Raw genomic sequence first — 12,596 nt, forward strand, 5'->3', positions numbered from 1 at the left:
CCCCAACACTAGAAATAAAAGTAATTTCCAGAAATCTCACACTATGTTTATCTATAGTGATTAAAAAACTACTGGATCTGGGATTTACTTGGACTTTCAGGCTTAAAACTGATCTTGGAAACATCTGTCAGCCCTCTAGTAACTTTTAAAACCTTATTACCTCCTACCAATATTTTGTTTCCAACTCTATGAAAAACATTTCTCCAGTACTAACTGGGGTTGTGGACATAAGACTTTGAAAATTTTGTAGCCTCTTGACCTTAGCTATTACCTGTTGCGACAGGAACTTTGTTGCTGCTTTGCTGTGCCCGATGAGGGACACAGTAATCGTGGAGCAGGTTTACAAGGCAAGACTCTGCTACTTGAGCAGAAGTTCTTGTGCCATTTAATGAAAGCATACAGACTAGTAAAAGCTGATCATGTGACAATGGTATGAGGAATAAAGTCTGGAGGGTAGAATAGGAATTGGGGATAAAGTTTTATGAGGCATAGGGAAGGGGACATCATGGTCATACGTCAAGAGCCATTTGCCATTTGCGTCAGCAAAGTATTTGATGTTATCACAGGCAGAGTTATCCCGAGACCACCATGGAGATAGTCACGTAATCAGACCAACAGCGGCCTAGGCGTTCCCAGGACTGCCTCATAATATGAGCTATACTCTGTAGGTAGTCAAGGAATTCTCTGCTGCGATTTGTAGATAGCAGATAGGTCACAGTTGCCCATGAGTGCCCAGCTAGTAGCCAGCTCATTGGAACCTACAATCACCAAGTGATGAAACAATCAGAAAAAATCTGTATACCTGATCATAATTCTTAGCAATTAGTGTTGCCTCCATCTTCAAAGTTCAAATCCTATGCTTGGAAACAGGACTTTCAGTTTTTTGAGTTACTTTTAAATTAAAGCATGTTTATAGCTAACAGTATTTTAAGAGACATAGAAACAAAAATCTCAGAGGACAGATAAAAGAAAAGCCCTCTCTAGTAATAAGTGAGCTTCAGACACTGGTCCGAGTGTGTCCTCAGGAGAGGTGAGCACGGGGCTTTCTCCTGATGGGCCCTCAGAACTGCCTGCCAATGGAGGGCTCCTTCACCTCAGTCGGCTGGACAATCCACCAAAATTGAAACCACCACCAATTTTATTGCAATAATGTCGAAATGTTCCTGCAAATGTCCTACTTTGAGTAAGCAAATACTCATACCTAAAAGTTGTCATTTTGCAAGAGATGTATTTTGAGGGAAATGAGTCCACTGAGCACAAGCCACAGTCTGGCCCATACCACCTGTCCTTGCCCTTGGCCCTTCTGTGACATGGGCCTGTATATGATGTTTGTGTAAGAGCAGGGGGTTCTGGTTCTGGTTCATCAACAGTCTCAGAGAAAAGGAATCCAGCTCTTACACAGGTTTCCTCAGGGAGAACAAGGGGGAACTTCTTTGGCTTATATCTATGAGGTTAATTTGTCCAAGATCCTAGTACAACTAATAATTCCAGTTCCCATCCACACAAAAGCTGAGACTGTAACACAACATTTCAGTCTGCTTGATGCCATTTGAAAGCTAAACTATAGCATTAGGTAAAGTCTCCATTTAAAAAGCTGACCAAAATGCAATTAACTGACAAATCTCATTTAAGAAATGTTCACATATTGTATGTATTTGGTGCAAACTGCATTTGGTACAACCCAAATGTGCAAACAGATGGACTTAATAATGAAGGATTAAGCGGGGTGGATATCAGCCTTGCAAAGCAGAGCTTGCCTTAGGAGGTGCCTCTGACGTCAGAGCTGCTGCATTTAGCATCTCAGCAAAATTTTTCTGGGTTTGTTTATTGGAAGGACATGAAGGGATTTCCCCCATTTCTTCTGTAAACATCTATGGGGCAAGGGCACTGGTAAAATGTCTCCAATAAGACCTACAAAACTGGAAATATTTTGCAAAGGTCACGGTTCCCAGAGAATAATAATAACCTTTGTCTACATAACCATCACTTGTGTGCATTGAACAACTGTCTCTCTAACCCTTTCCACTTGTAAATATGGCCAATTTGGGCATTTTAGAAATGGAACTTCTAAAAGTGCAAGACCATCATCAGAGCGTTGGTACAGTCTGGGAATCACCTGACATGTCCTCGCTTGTGTTGCTTTGAAAGTCACACCTCCCTCGTTCCATTTAGACTTCTGTCAGGGTAAGCGGCCGGCTGTATGCAGCCTTGTCCTAACTGGGAACACTGTCAGCTTCGGAGTGCTTAGGCCCTGTGGTATGGAAAACGAGACCTGGATTCTCTGGAGAATGTGGGCTGAAAATGAAAACATCTGCCATTTTCCTGGATGTTCATCTCTCAGGCCCCCACAGCCCTTCAGCAGTCCAGAGCTACTGTGACCTCCTCTCCTTTCCTTCTTCTGAGGCAGGCGAGGATTGGCCCGGAGGTGCCACCCGCCCTTTCCCTAGTGCCTTTATATGGCGACTTGGCTGCCAGCTCGCCCTGTGCCTCCTGCCTGGCAGGAGCGTGCCCTGTGGCTCTCTTCCCAGCGCCCCCGCAGGCACATTCTCAGCGGGCGCCACAGCATTTGGCTGAGCTCACTCCTTTTCTCAGCCTTGGCCTCAGTCTGCACCCCTGACCGGGCCGGCAGCACAATGAGCCCTTAGCTTGTTCATTCTTTCCAGCTCCTGCTGCTTTGCCCTTGTGGAACTAACTCTCCCCCAACTCAGCACGCAACCCAAATGCCTGATTTATGTCTGCTGACTTAAAAAAGAGTGGTGCACAGTGAAACCCTAGCATCTGCCTGGGGCTTTTGAGTGATAGCCGTGTTCAGAGGCTTCTAGTGGGTGCCCAGAGGATGAGGGCTGATGGAAGCATCAGTTATGATCTCTCCTGGTTTTTATGTGATTTTTTTCCTACTTAGATTCTGGGGTTTGAGTCCCAGAACATCAGATTCTTCTGTTTTGTCTGGTTCGGCATTTATGGAAACTGTTGACCCATGCTCAGTATCCTAGGGTTAATCAGCATTTCTGCAGCCCTGTAGCCTGTCCTCCAGAGTGGTGGAAGTCATCTGTTCTTCATCCCACCTGTAAACTCAATTCATGCTGAAGTTTTGTTTGATGGTGGGAAACTGGGAAAACATTGCAAATTGCAAGTCCTGCTTCAGCTCTCAGATGCAGGTTCTAAGAGGTTTTTACCAATTTTTAAACAGGGCATCTTGATTCATTTTAATTTTCTGGTTAAGAGAGTGTTCTGATATGAAGCCCAGTTCCAATTCCTTCCATGTTAACCCACTGGAAAAAAATCTTTCTAAAACCATTCTTTTTTACTTAGTAAAAGTAATCTTCTCTTAAGAGGAATCTGCTGAATGTAGTTTATTATTTTTCTGACAGTTTGATACGGTTCCTTCCCTGTAGTCAACATTTATGCACATCCGTTATTTTAAGGTACATTAGGAAGGTGTGGGATTACTACTGCTTACTCTGGCTGCCTGTGTGCAGGGAGTAATGTGGGCCATTCAGAAGTGGTCGCACGGGACCAGACGATGCATTATTAGATGCTGGCTTTGACATTTAATAAGTTTTGGATGACTTTGAGCTAGGAATGGATGGTGAGAATGGTGCTTCTCGAAGTGGTGTTAACACTGATCTGGGGGGAAGAGCCCACAAAGGTCTCTGAGTCCACAAAGAGGTTAGACGGGTGTGGGCGACTTTGAGATGACAGAGTGGATATTTCTTGGTGACTAGCTGAGAAGGGGAGTGAGATAGGGAACACTCATAGATGCCTTCAGGGCTGGGTCTGGGGGTTGGGGAGATAAGGGTGATGGGGAATGAGGAGATGGGCAGAAAGTGGTTTTGGAATCCACCTGTATGCACAGAAGTGGTTGTCCAAGTCTTGCCTCTTGTCTTCTCCATTATTGGACTTTGGAGCCAGTGAGTGTCCTGAAGCCTCAGTTTCCCTATCTCTGAGTAGGAGAGCAATCTCCTTAATTGAATGTAGGCCAATCTTTCACATGTGAAAAATAACTCTCAACCACTGTCACCACTGTCTCCTTTGGAGCTTGACACAGCCATTGTATTCAGCAGTGTCCTGCTTCTTGTATTGTTCCAGCTAAAGCCATTTTATTTGCAGTCATATGGAGCCCATTCAGAGCTCATTAGGGCACAATGTATGCTAAACTAAAGAGACTCTCCTACAGGCGGTGACTGGAATGCACAGGTCAGTCCTCTTACAATAGGTGTACTTGTTTGTCTGACTTCTGGTTGGTCATAGCTGTTGCTAGGCCGATACCATTTTAAGTAAAATTAGAAAGTCAATATGAACTGGTTTTACTAGACTGCCTTCTTTATAAAAAAAGAAAGTAAAGAAAAAAGATTATCTCTACTGATTCATCTTCATTTTGCTGTTTCAAAGCTACATGGCTGTGGTATGAATGTGCAATTCTGTTAGATTTAATTTTGAAATGCTGTAAAGGGCAGTGTTGATGTATCAGCAGTTTTCAGATTGCCTAAGAACAAAGGAAAGACTCTACCTCAGTGGAGAATTATATAGTAATGCTCTATGTAAGTTTTCTGCTGTGGAACTGGTGGTCTCTACACATTGATAGTTTGAACTTTTGTCTAATTTTTAAAAATTTTTGTAGGATTTTGATTAAGTGATACTTTGTAGACAGGATGCGTTGGACTGTGGAACAGTAAATAACCTCTCTACCACACTGTGTAGAGCCGTCCTCTGTGGGTGCAGAGGCCACCTGCTCTGAGCAACAAGGGCGCCTTGCAAAACCCTCTCACCCAGCCTCCTCTCTCAGGATCCCAGATGAGTCAAAACAAGGGCTGGCATGGGAATAAGGAAACACCACCTCTGCCAACCTCCTGTGAGACTGCTTCTATTTTGGCCTATTCCGTGCTCCCTAAATTCATGGAGGATATATTTTGAGAAAGGTGGGGGGAGGGGGAGAAAGAAAGAGAAGAAAAGATGCCTTAGCCAACCGCTGAGAAAAAGGACAGAAACAGTGGGCCCGGAGGTTGCAGGGAGTTGCTGCAGCAGACAGCACAATCTGCGTCTCCGTCTCCGTTTGTGGTCCCGCATGCCATCCTTCAGTTGGCACGGCTGGATCCACCCCCTCCTTTTCCCATCTGAAGGCAAGGGAAAGTGGTGTCAGGGCAGTGTTAACTCTTCCTGCCCTGGAGCCCAGCTTTCCTTCTTCCCACCTGAGGTTTAATCATCTTGGCTGTGCTAAGGACCCACAGAAATTAGAATCGCAGCATTTTAGAAGTGGAAGGGGCCCAAGGAAAGTTTTCAGAAAAGGAAAACAGCCCTTAGTTTTTGCAGGTCAGACCACATGTAACTGTGGGTAGAGGTCATTTGAATTTTAAATAATGATGATCTCGAGGGAAACCTGCTTTTACCTACAAGCAGGGATTCTGGTCTCCACATTCCTGGCAGAGCAGCTGGGATAGACTGAGGTGGTACAGGGCAGGGAGGCCCTCAGGGTTGCACTAAAGAGACAAGCAAACATGGGGAGATGAAGCTGAAGCTGCAAGGTCTGGGAAGCAAGAAAGGGAGAGAAAAGAACTGTCTAGCAGACAGCAGTGATATTTTCAGAGGTACATTGATTAGTGTACAGAATACAATTTTTTATTAAAATTCTTTAAGAAGTCATTTAACAGCGCTTATGTCTCTCTCTTGCTTAATGTGCTTTTGTGGAAATGGGAGAAGAGCACAATCCAGGAAACTCTGTGAAGTCTAGAAATGTTTGACATAACTGCCGTCAAGTGCATAAGGGAGATTGCTCTCCAGATTGCAGAGATGGGAACAGCTTTGTTCAGATTAAAAAACTGGAAGTTATCACCCTTTGTGAATTAACGTGTATATCTAAACATTTGGATGGGTGCCTGGAATAGCATAAGCTCTATGTGTTAGTTGCTGCTACTGCTAACTACTGTTATTATTAATTATTACAATTTTTCAGAGGTAGAACTCATGTAGGGCCTCCCCGGTGGCGCAGCGGTTGAGCGCTGGGTTGTGAAGCTGCCCGCAGCCTCTGCGGTGCTGGTTCGATCCCCGGCTGCTCCCCGGCCACCGGAGGAGGGTCCCACATGGCACGCAGACCTCCCCTGCCACAAGCTGCTCCCCTCAGCAGTGTACTTCGGTCCTTCTGCCTGCTCTGCTCCCCGCTCTGGCTCTGGTGAATTCTCTCACCCTCCCGCGCTTCTGACTGTACCCAGTGCTTGTATAAACAAACAAACAAACAAACAAACAAATAAAACAAGCATGCCTCTATTAAAAAAATAAAAAAGAACTCATGTAAAGTATCTTTCATCAGAAATCATATATCAAAGCTTATGTGAAAAGTTCCTCATCTAGAGAAGTGGAGACTAATTATCAGAAATACCCTGTGTCCTGGCTGGAAATCCTCTGCTGTTCTGTTGGGTATGGTCAGGGTAGAGAGGTAATTTCCTTCCAGATCCCAGGAAGGAAACTTTGCCTTCAGGAATTAATGTGAAGTAACCATTGGTGAAGTGGGATTTAAGTAACCACACGTGAAGTGGGATTTAAAATTATGTGTGCCTGTTTTTGATTGAAGACCCACAGGCTTTGACTTCTTTAGGGAACTGTCTAGTGATCAGAGACAGATAAATGACCCCAGCTCCCAAAGGGGATGGTCCAAGACCCTCTCCTTTTCTCCTTGCCAACCCTACCCATCCTCTGTCCTCCCTTCCACATATCCACATTTCACACATTCATCAAGGTTGCACTCAAGTTCATTGGCAATAACCTTGCTGACTACCCGCTACTGTCACTCAGCATCCTGGTATTCAAACTCTGTTAAAAAATAAAACCCACAAATTTAGAGATCTGTTTGGCTTTATTAAAAGATTCATGAATTTGACAGCATTCACCTAGATACTGCAAGGGGTCACATAAAATGTAGAGTGTTTATAGCCAGGAAGAGGGTGGGGCCAGATGGAAAAGATTATTTCCAATAAAACCACCTTTCCTCAGGGGAAGGCAGGGGGTCGTCTTGTGTGCAGATGACCTCACTAGTGCTGATTAAGAACCTCCTGGCTGGTTGGTTTAAGGTTACACTTTGGGAGAGGCTGAAACTGCAGTGAGATTAGGTATCAAGTCTGGGTGGGGACCAGGCATGAAGAACTGCATTTTGGACCTGATCTTAAGACCATTGGTCTGCCCACCAATGGTGCTAATATTTTATTGGTAGTATGTGAAGAGTCCAGAACAATGCCAGAATCATTACCTACTACAATTTGTGGTTTTTCGGTTTTGTCTCATTTAATATCACCACACATTTCCCCTGTTTTACAAATGAGTTTGTGGCTAAGCTAAGTCACATGTATGAACCCAGATGGCCTGTATCTCCCGCCGGGTATGGTATTCCCTTTCCATGTCTACGTTTTGCTCGGCCCCTTTAGCTTGCTATTTTCCCACATGTTAACCTTGGCTTTCTTCTCAAATAGACTGGAAACTCTTATGTCTATGTTACCACCCAGGCCCCTCTCATTCACAGATTAGCTAAGGACCAGCTTTCTGTCTCCAAGGGGACAGACCAGGAGCAGGTGGGTTCTCCTCACTGGCTGCATTGATTGCACACAAAGCTGTGGTTATATGAATATGAGCTTTCTCCTGGACTGGTTCCACTTCTAGCCATCGTGTTAGACTCTATCCTTTCTCAATATTGGTAGGTGGTTCCCAGCCGCACATGCAGCAGCCTAGCTGCTTCTCCACCTGGGCCAAGCACAACTTTGTTTTATTTTTTTTTTTCCCCAAGAACAAGCTGGAACAAGTTGGTACTGGGGTGGCCCTAGGCAAATCCAAGTCCTGTCCTTTGTCCTTGATGCTCGGCTCTCTTTGCTACCTCCTCCTCCTCCCCCCAGGTCCCACCTGGACCTGCTCCCTGATAAAACCAAGCCCAGCCCTATGCTCTTTGTCCCCTTCATTTAAGACTGCTGATAAATACTAATCTGGTAAATAAAGTCAGGTTTATTGGCATCTCTCTTGGTGACATATTTGCATTTTAAGAGGAGAGAATTCCTTAACTGCTCTAAAAGAAAACAAGTGACAGGAGGAGCTTATGAAGTGACAGGCATGTGGGAGGCAGGGCATACAAGGACTCCAGTCTGGGAAAACCTGGGTTCAGTCCTGCCTCCCACCCCTCACTGGCTTTGTTCCTGGGGAGCCTCTCAAGTAGGTTTCTGGTCCATAACATAGTACAGTGTCTGGCTGTAGGGTAAGGAAAAATGTCAGGCTTTTCTGCCCTCCCGCCATCAGTATAGATGATGGATCCTTGCGGTCCTGAATGCATGCCTGAGGGCGGGCACCTGCAGTAGGTTGTGGGCATAGGTAGATGGGATTCACCTGGGCTGAGACTGGGCTTTTAAGGGTGGCGTCGTGGAGATGCCAGTAGAAGCCGAAAGAGAAGCCGAGAAGAAGAGAAGCCGAGAGAGAAGCAGAGAAGGCCAGAGAGCCCAGACAGAGTGAAGACTTGCTGGGGGCTGGGAGGCCTGCCAGCCTCCCGGCCCCCCCCCCCCCAGCACCCCTGCCTGCTGTGTACCGGGTAAACCCCAATAAAAGCCTGCAAAAAGCCACTGAGGACTCTGACTCCTCCTTTACCCGGTCTGCTGGGTCCTAGAAAACCTGCCCTGTGGCCTTTCCTGTCCTTACAATTGGCGTAAGTCGGCAAGATGATCCATGCAGACGGGTATTGGAGCCCTCCGAAGACCTGGAGGGAATAAGGAGTAACAGACTGTGTGAGCCTGTGACAGCATTGGGGGTGCTATGGCAGCACAGAGGGTGGACAAGGTCCGGGAGCTAGGGAATAAGACCACGCCTGGAGGAGGAGACGCCCGAGAGGACCAGCCAACGACACCCGAAAGGACCAGCCAACGACCCCTGAGGCAGCAGAATCGTCGGGGAGGAGAGGACCACGATTTGGAGCTCGCTGGTGCTGATGCAGGGAGAGGCCAATGGACTTGGACTAATAAAAGACTGATGAACTTGGACAGACAGTCCCGCCAGAAGGCGGAGGACCTTGGCAGGTTATGTTTTTTTTAAGAATCTGGGGGTGGCCAGTGGGCCTTGATGGCCAAAAGCAGCCTGTGTATGCCCAGCAGCCAGGCGGAGGAGAAAAGCCAACTGAGAAGGCAAAAGCTGGTGCTGATGCTAAGTTTGGGAAGCCCTGAGTGGCTGCTAAGCACTAAGTAAGCTGAGGAAGGTCAGTGAGTCTCGTAAAATCACCTGTGGGTGATGTTCTGCTCGTTCTCAAATGAGGGTGATTTGCTGAGGACCCCGTCCTTGGGGGACGGGTGGGGAATGTGGCTTGGGGTGGAGCCCAAGCCAAAGAGGGGACCCAAGAGAGGCGGCATGTAGAGTTTGGATCCCCGACCCATGTGCTTGTGCAGTGGGTTGGCCTGAGTGCAGGGGTCTGCGAGTCGCATGGGTGGCTATGAAGGCCGAGTGTTGGAGCGACTGCAGACAGAAACCCTGAGGGTTGGCGATTACCCCCAACAGTATAGAATTGCCAATCCCAGAGCTAGTGCATCCTGGGGGTGGATGTGGTGTGTGGCTTGTAGCCGAGACTACAGCCAGAGAAGGCCAGGAAGCCTGACGGCTCCTGGCATGTGACAGAAATGTCTGAGTGATTCCCCTTCCTCGTATGAGCAGTGCCTTCGGCAGCAGATTTGGTGGCTCATCTGCTGGTACCAATAATTGTCTTTTGCCACTAGGTTGATGCCCTGCCTGGCCTTATTTCTGTTCTGTTGTATTTTGTTGTTATATTGTGATGTATTTGCTTTTGTGGGCCATGGCTGCATTGTTTGTTTGCTAAGAAAATTGTATATATGAAGACTATATGGCAGAAAACCCTGAGGGGGTGGACTGCAGGGTAAGGAAAAATGTCAGGCTTTTTTGCCCTCCTGCCATCAGGATAGATGATGGATCCTTGTCCTGAATGCATGCCTGATGGCGGGCACCTGGAGTAGGGTGTGGGCCTAGGTAGATGGGATTCACCTGGGCTGAGACTGTGCTTTTAAGGGCGGCGTCACGGAGACGCCAGAAGAAGCCGAAAGAGAAGCAGAGAAGGCCGGAGAGCCCAGACAGAGTGAAGACTTGCTTGAGTGAAGGCCTGCCAGCCTCCCAGCCCCCCAGCCAGCACCCCTGCCTGCCATATGCCTGGTGAACCCCAAATAAAAGACCTGCAAAACCACTGAGGACTCTGACTCCTCCTTTACCCGGTCTGCTGGATCCTAGAAAACCTGCACTGTGTCCTTTCCTGTCCTTACACTGGTGCAGTGAGCAACAGCCCCCGGAGCAGGGGTGCCCCTCTCTAAGTATTCCATGAAGGTCTCTCTCCCAGGAGACCTCCCTCACCACCTGTGGGTTAGGGTGTTTGCTGTTGTTATATTAAAAATATAATCGTGGGCCTCCATGGTGATGTAAGGGGTTAAGTCAGCACTATGAAGCTATCCGCAGCCAGGGAGCTAACCCACATGGCGCAGCAGACCTCTCCTGTCTTGCCTGCTGCTCCCCTCAGCAGTATGTTTGGTCCATTCACCTGTTCTGCTCCCCACTGTCTCTGGTGAATCCTCTCATCCCCTCCCCCCACATCTTTGGTCTGCACCCCAGCTCTTATATGCATAAATAAAGTTTTTTTAAAAAGAATATAATTGGGGCCTCCCCTGGTAGCACAGGGGGTTGAGCGCAGTGCTGTGAAGCTGTCTGCAGCCTCTGCAGCGCTGGTTCAATCCCGGCCAGCTGGCGAGGGTCCCACATGGCATGGCAGACCTCTCCTGTCTCGCCCGCTGCTCCCCTCAGCAGTGTACTTCAGTCACTCTGCCTGTTCTGCTCCCCGCTCTGTCTCTGGTGAATCACCCTCCTGTGAATCTGGCCTGTACCCCGGTTCTTGTGTAAATAAATAAAAATCTTTAAAAAAAAATTAAAAGAATATAATTGTTACAAGTCACCCAGCTAGCTCAGTCGATGAGCGTATGAGACTCTTAAGAATATAATTGTTACACCATGGAATATTACTCAGCATTCAAAAAAGATAAACTCATGCAATTTGCAGCAACATGGATGGCGCTGGAAGGGATCATGCTCAGCGAAATAAGCCAGAAAGAAAAAGAAAAATACCGGATGGTCTCACTCATAGCAGGAATCTAGAAAACTGAAATAAGGGACCAGGAAAATGAGTAACTGTAAGAAAGTGAAAATCAGAATCAACAAAAAACTATGAACCAGAGACACTATGGGGGGTGGGGGGGTGGGGAGGGGAGGATTGGGGTCAAAATAAGGGGGTTGCAATTGTATGGGGAATATAAAAATATATTAAAAAAATTTGAAAAAAAAATATAATTGTTTCTGTATCTTGTTGAGTTATAAAATGTTCTCAGACTGGGATTTTTAGGGCCTCCTTCGTGGTGCAACGGTTTAAGCACGGCACTATGAAGCTGTCTGCAGCCTCTGCAGCATGAGTTCTATCACTGGCCTGCCAGGGAACTACCCACATGGCACAGCAGACCTCTCCTGACTCGCCTGCTGCTCCCCTCAGCAGTGTATTTCAGTCAGTCTGCCTGTTCTATTCCCCGCTCTGTCTCTGGTGAGTCCTTTCACCCTCCACACCTCTGGCCTGTACCCCAATTCTTATATGCATAAATAAATCTTTTTTAAAAAAGATTGGGATTTTTAGAGACACTTATTGTGTCTGCATATAAGCAGAAAAGTGTCTGCTTATATGCAGAAAAGGGTCTGTAACACACATCTACAATTTAGCATATAATTATGAAGATGTCACTCCTGTAACTGTTGGGGTTTGGTGAATGGGGTCCTTGGGTCCCTCTGAGAACTATTTGAGCAGTTTCCCTTGCAGTGGCACATGGCAAGTTTGTGAAGGAAAAAGACATTTACATAGACACAAATAGGCAAAGGCTGCATTTTAAAGGTTTATTAGGAAAAAGAGACTCCTGCATAGACACAGGTGTGCAGAGAGCTATATTTTGAAAGAGGCAGGTTTAAGAAAGAGACACCTGCACAAACACAGGCGGGCAGTCTTGGAGCAAGAGCTGCTTTTTGCAAGGTGTATCTTTATATAGTGTGGGGGGGGGGCATGCAGTGCAATTCATTCCTTTGTGTAATTTTATTCCTTTGTGGTCAGGTTGGGTTGGTTTTCTTTAACACATAATCCTCTCAGTCCCCACCTCAGATTCCTGGAAACTTCCATAGCTAGCGTAATGACTTGTTAATCAACCCTACCCCCTCCTCTGTTTTTTGACTCCATGAAAACTTCCACCCATAATTTTTCTGTGCTAAAGAAAGATCATAACCATGACCCTGAACAAGAAAGACAAGTCCTGCATTGGAAGTGGCAGGTAACACTGTGGTTCACAGCCCGGGATGATTTTGCCCCCTGCAGACATTAAACCTGGCACCCAGGAAGAGAGGCCAGAAATGCTGCTAAACACAGGACATTCCCCACAGCAGAGAATCAGCATCACCTGATAGTGTCCGGGTTTAGAGAGCCTTCTAGAACACAAGCTGATATGCCATCAACACCTGATTTTTAGAGACAATGCTGCCGCAGGAGGTAAAGTTTCAGGAAATGA

General features: G+C 46.7%; 1 protein-coding gene across 2 annotated transcripts in view; it reads left to right on the plus strand.

The window, feature by feature from the left end:
* The window catches only part of ARMC2 (armadillo repeat containing 2), a 100,756-nt gene that overhangs the window by 67,695 nt on the left and 20,465 nt on the right, over positions 1-12,596 (plus strand). The window lies entirely within an intron of this gene.

The sequence above is a fragment of the Talpa occidentalis genome, unplaced genomic scaffold (genome assembly GCF_014898055.3).
Source record: "Talpa occidentalis isolate TD23 unplaced genomic scaffold, MPIMG_talOcc4v2.1 talOcc4.2, whole genome shotgun sequence".
Taxonomy (NCBI): Eukaryota; Metazoa; Chordata; class Mammalia; order Eulipotyphla; family Talpidae; genus Talpa; species Talpa occidentalis.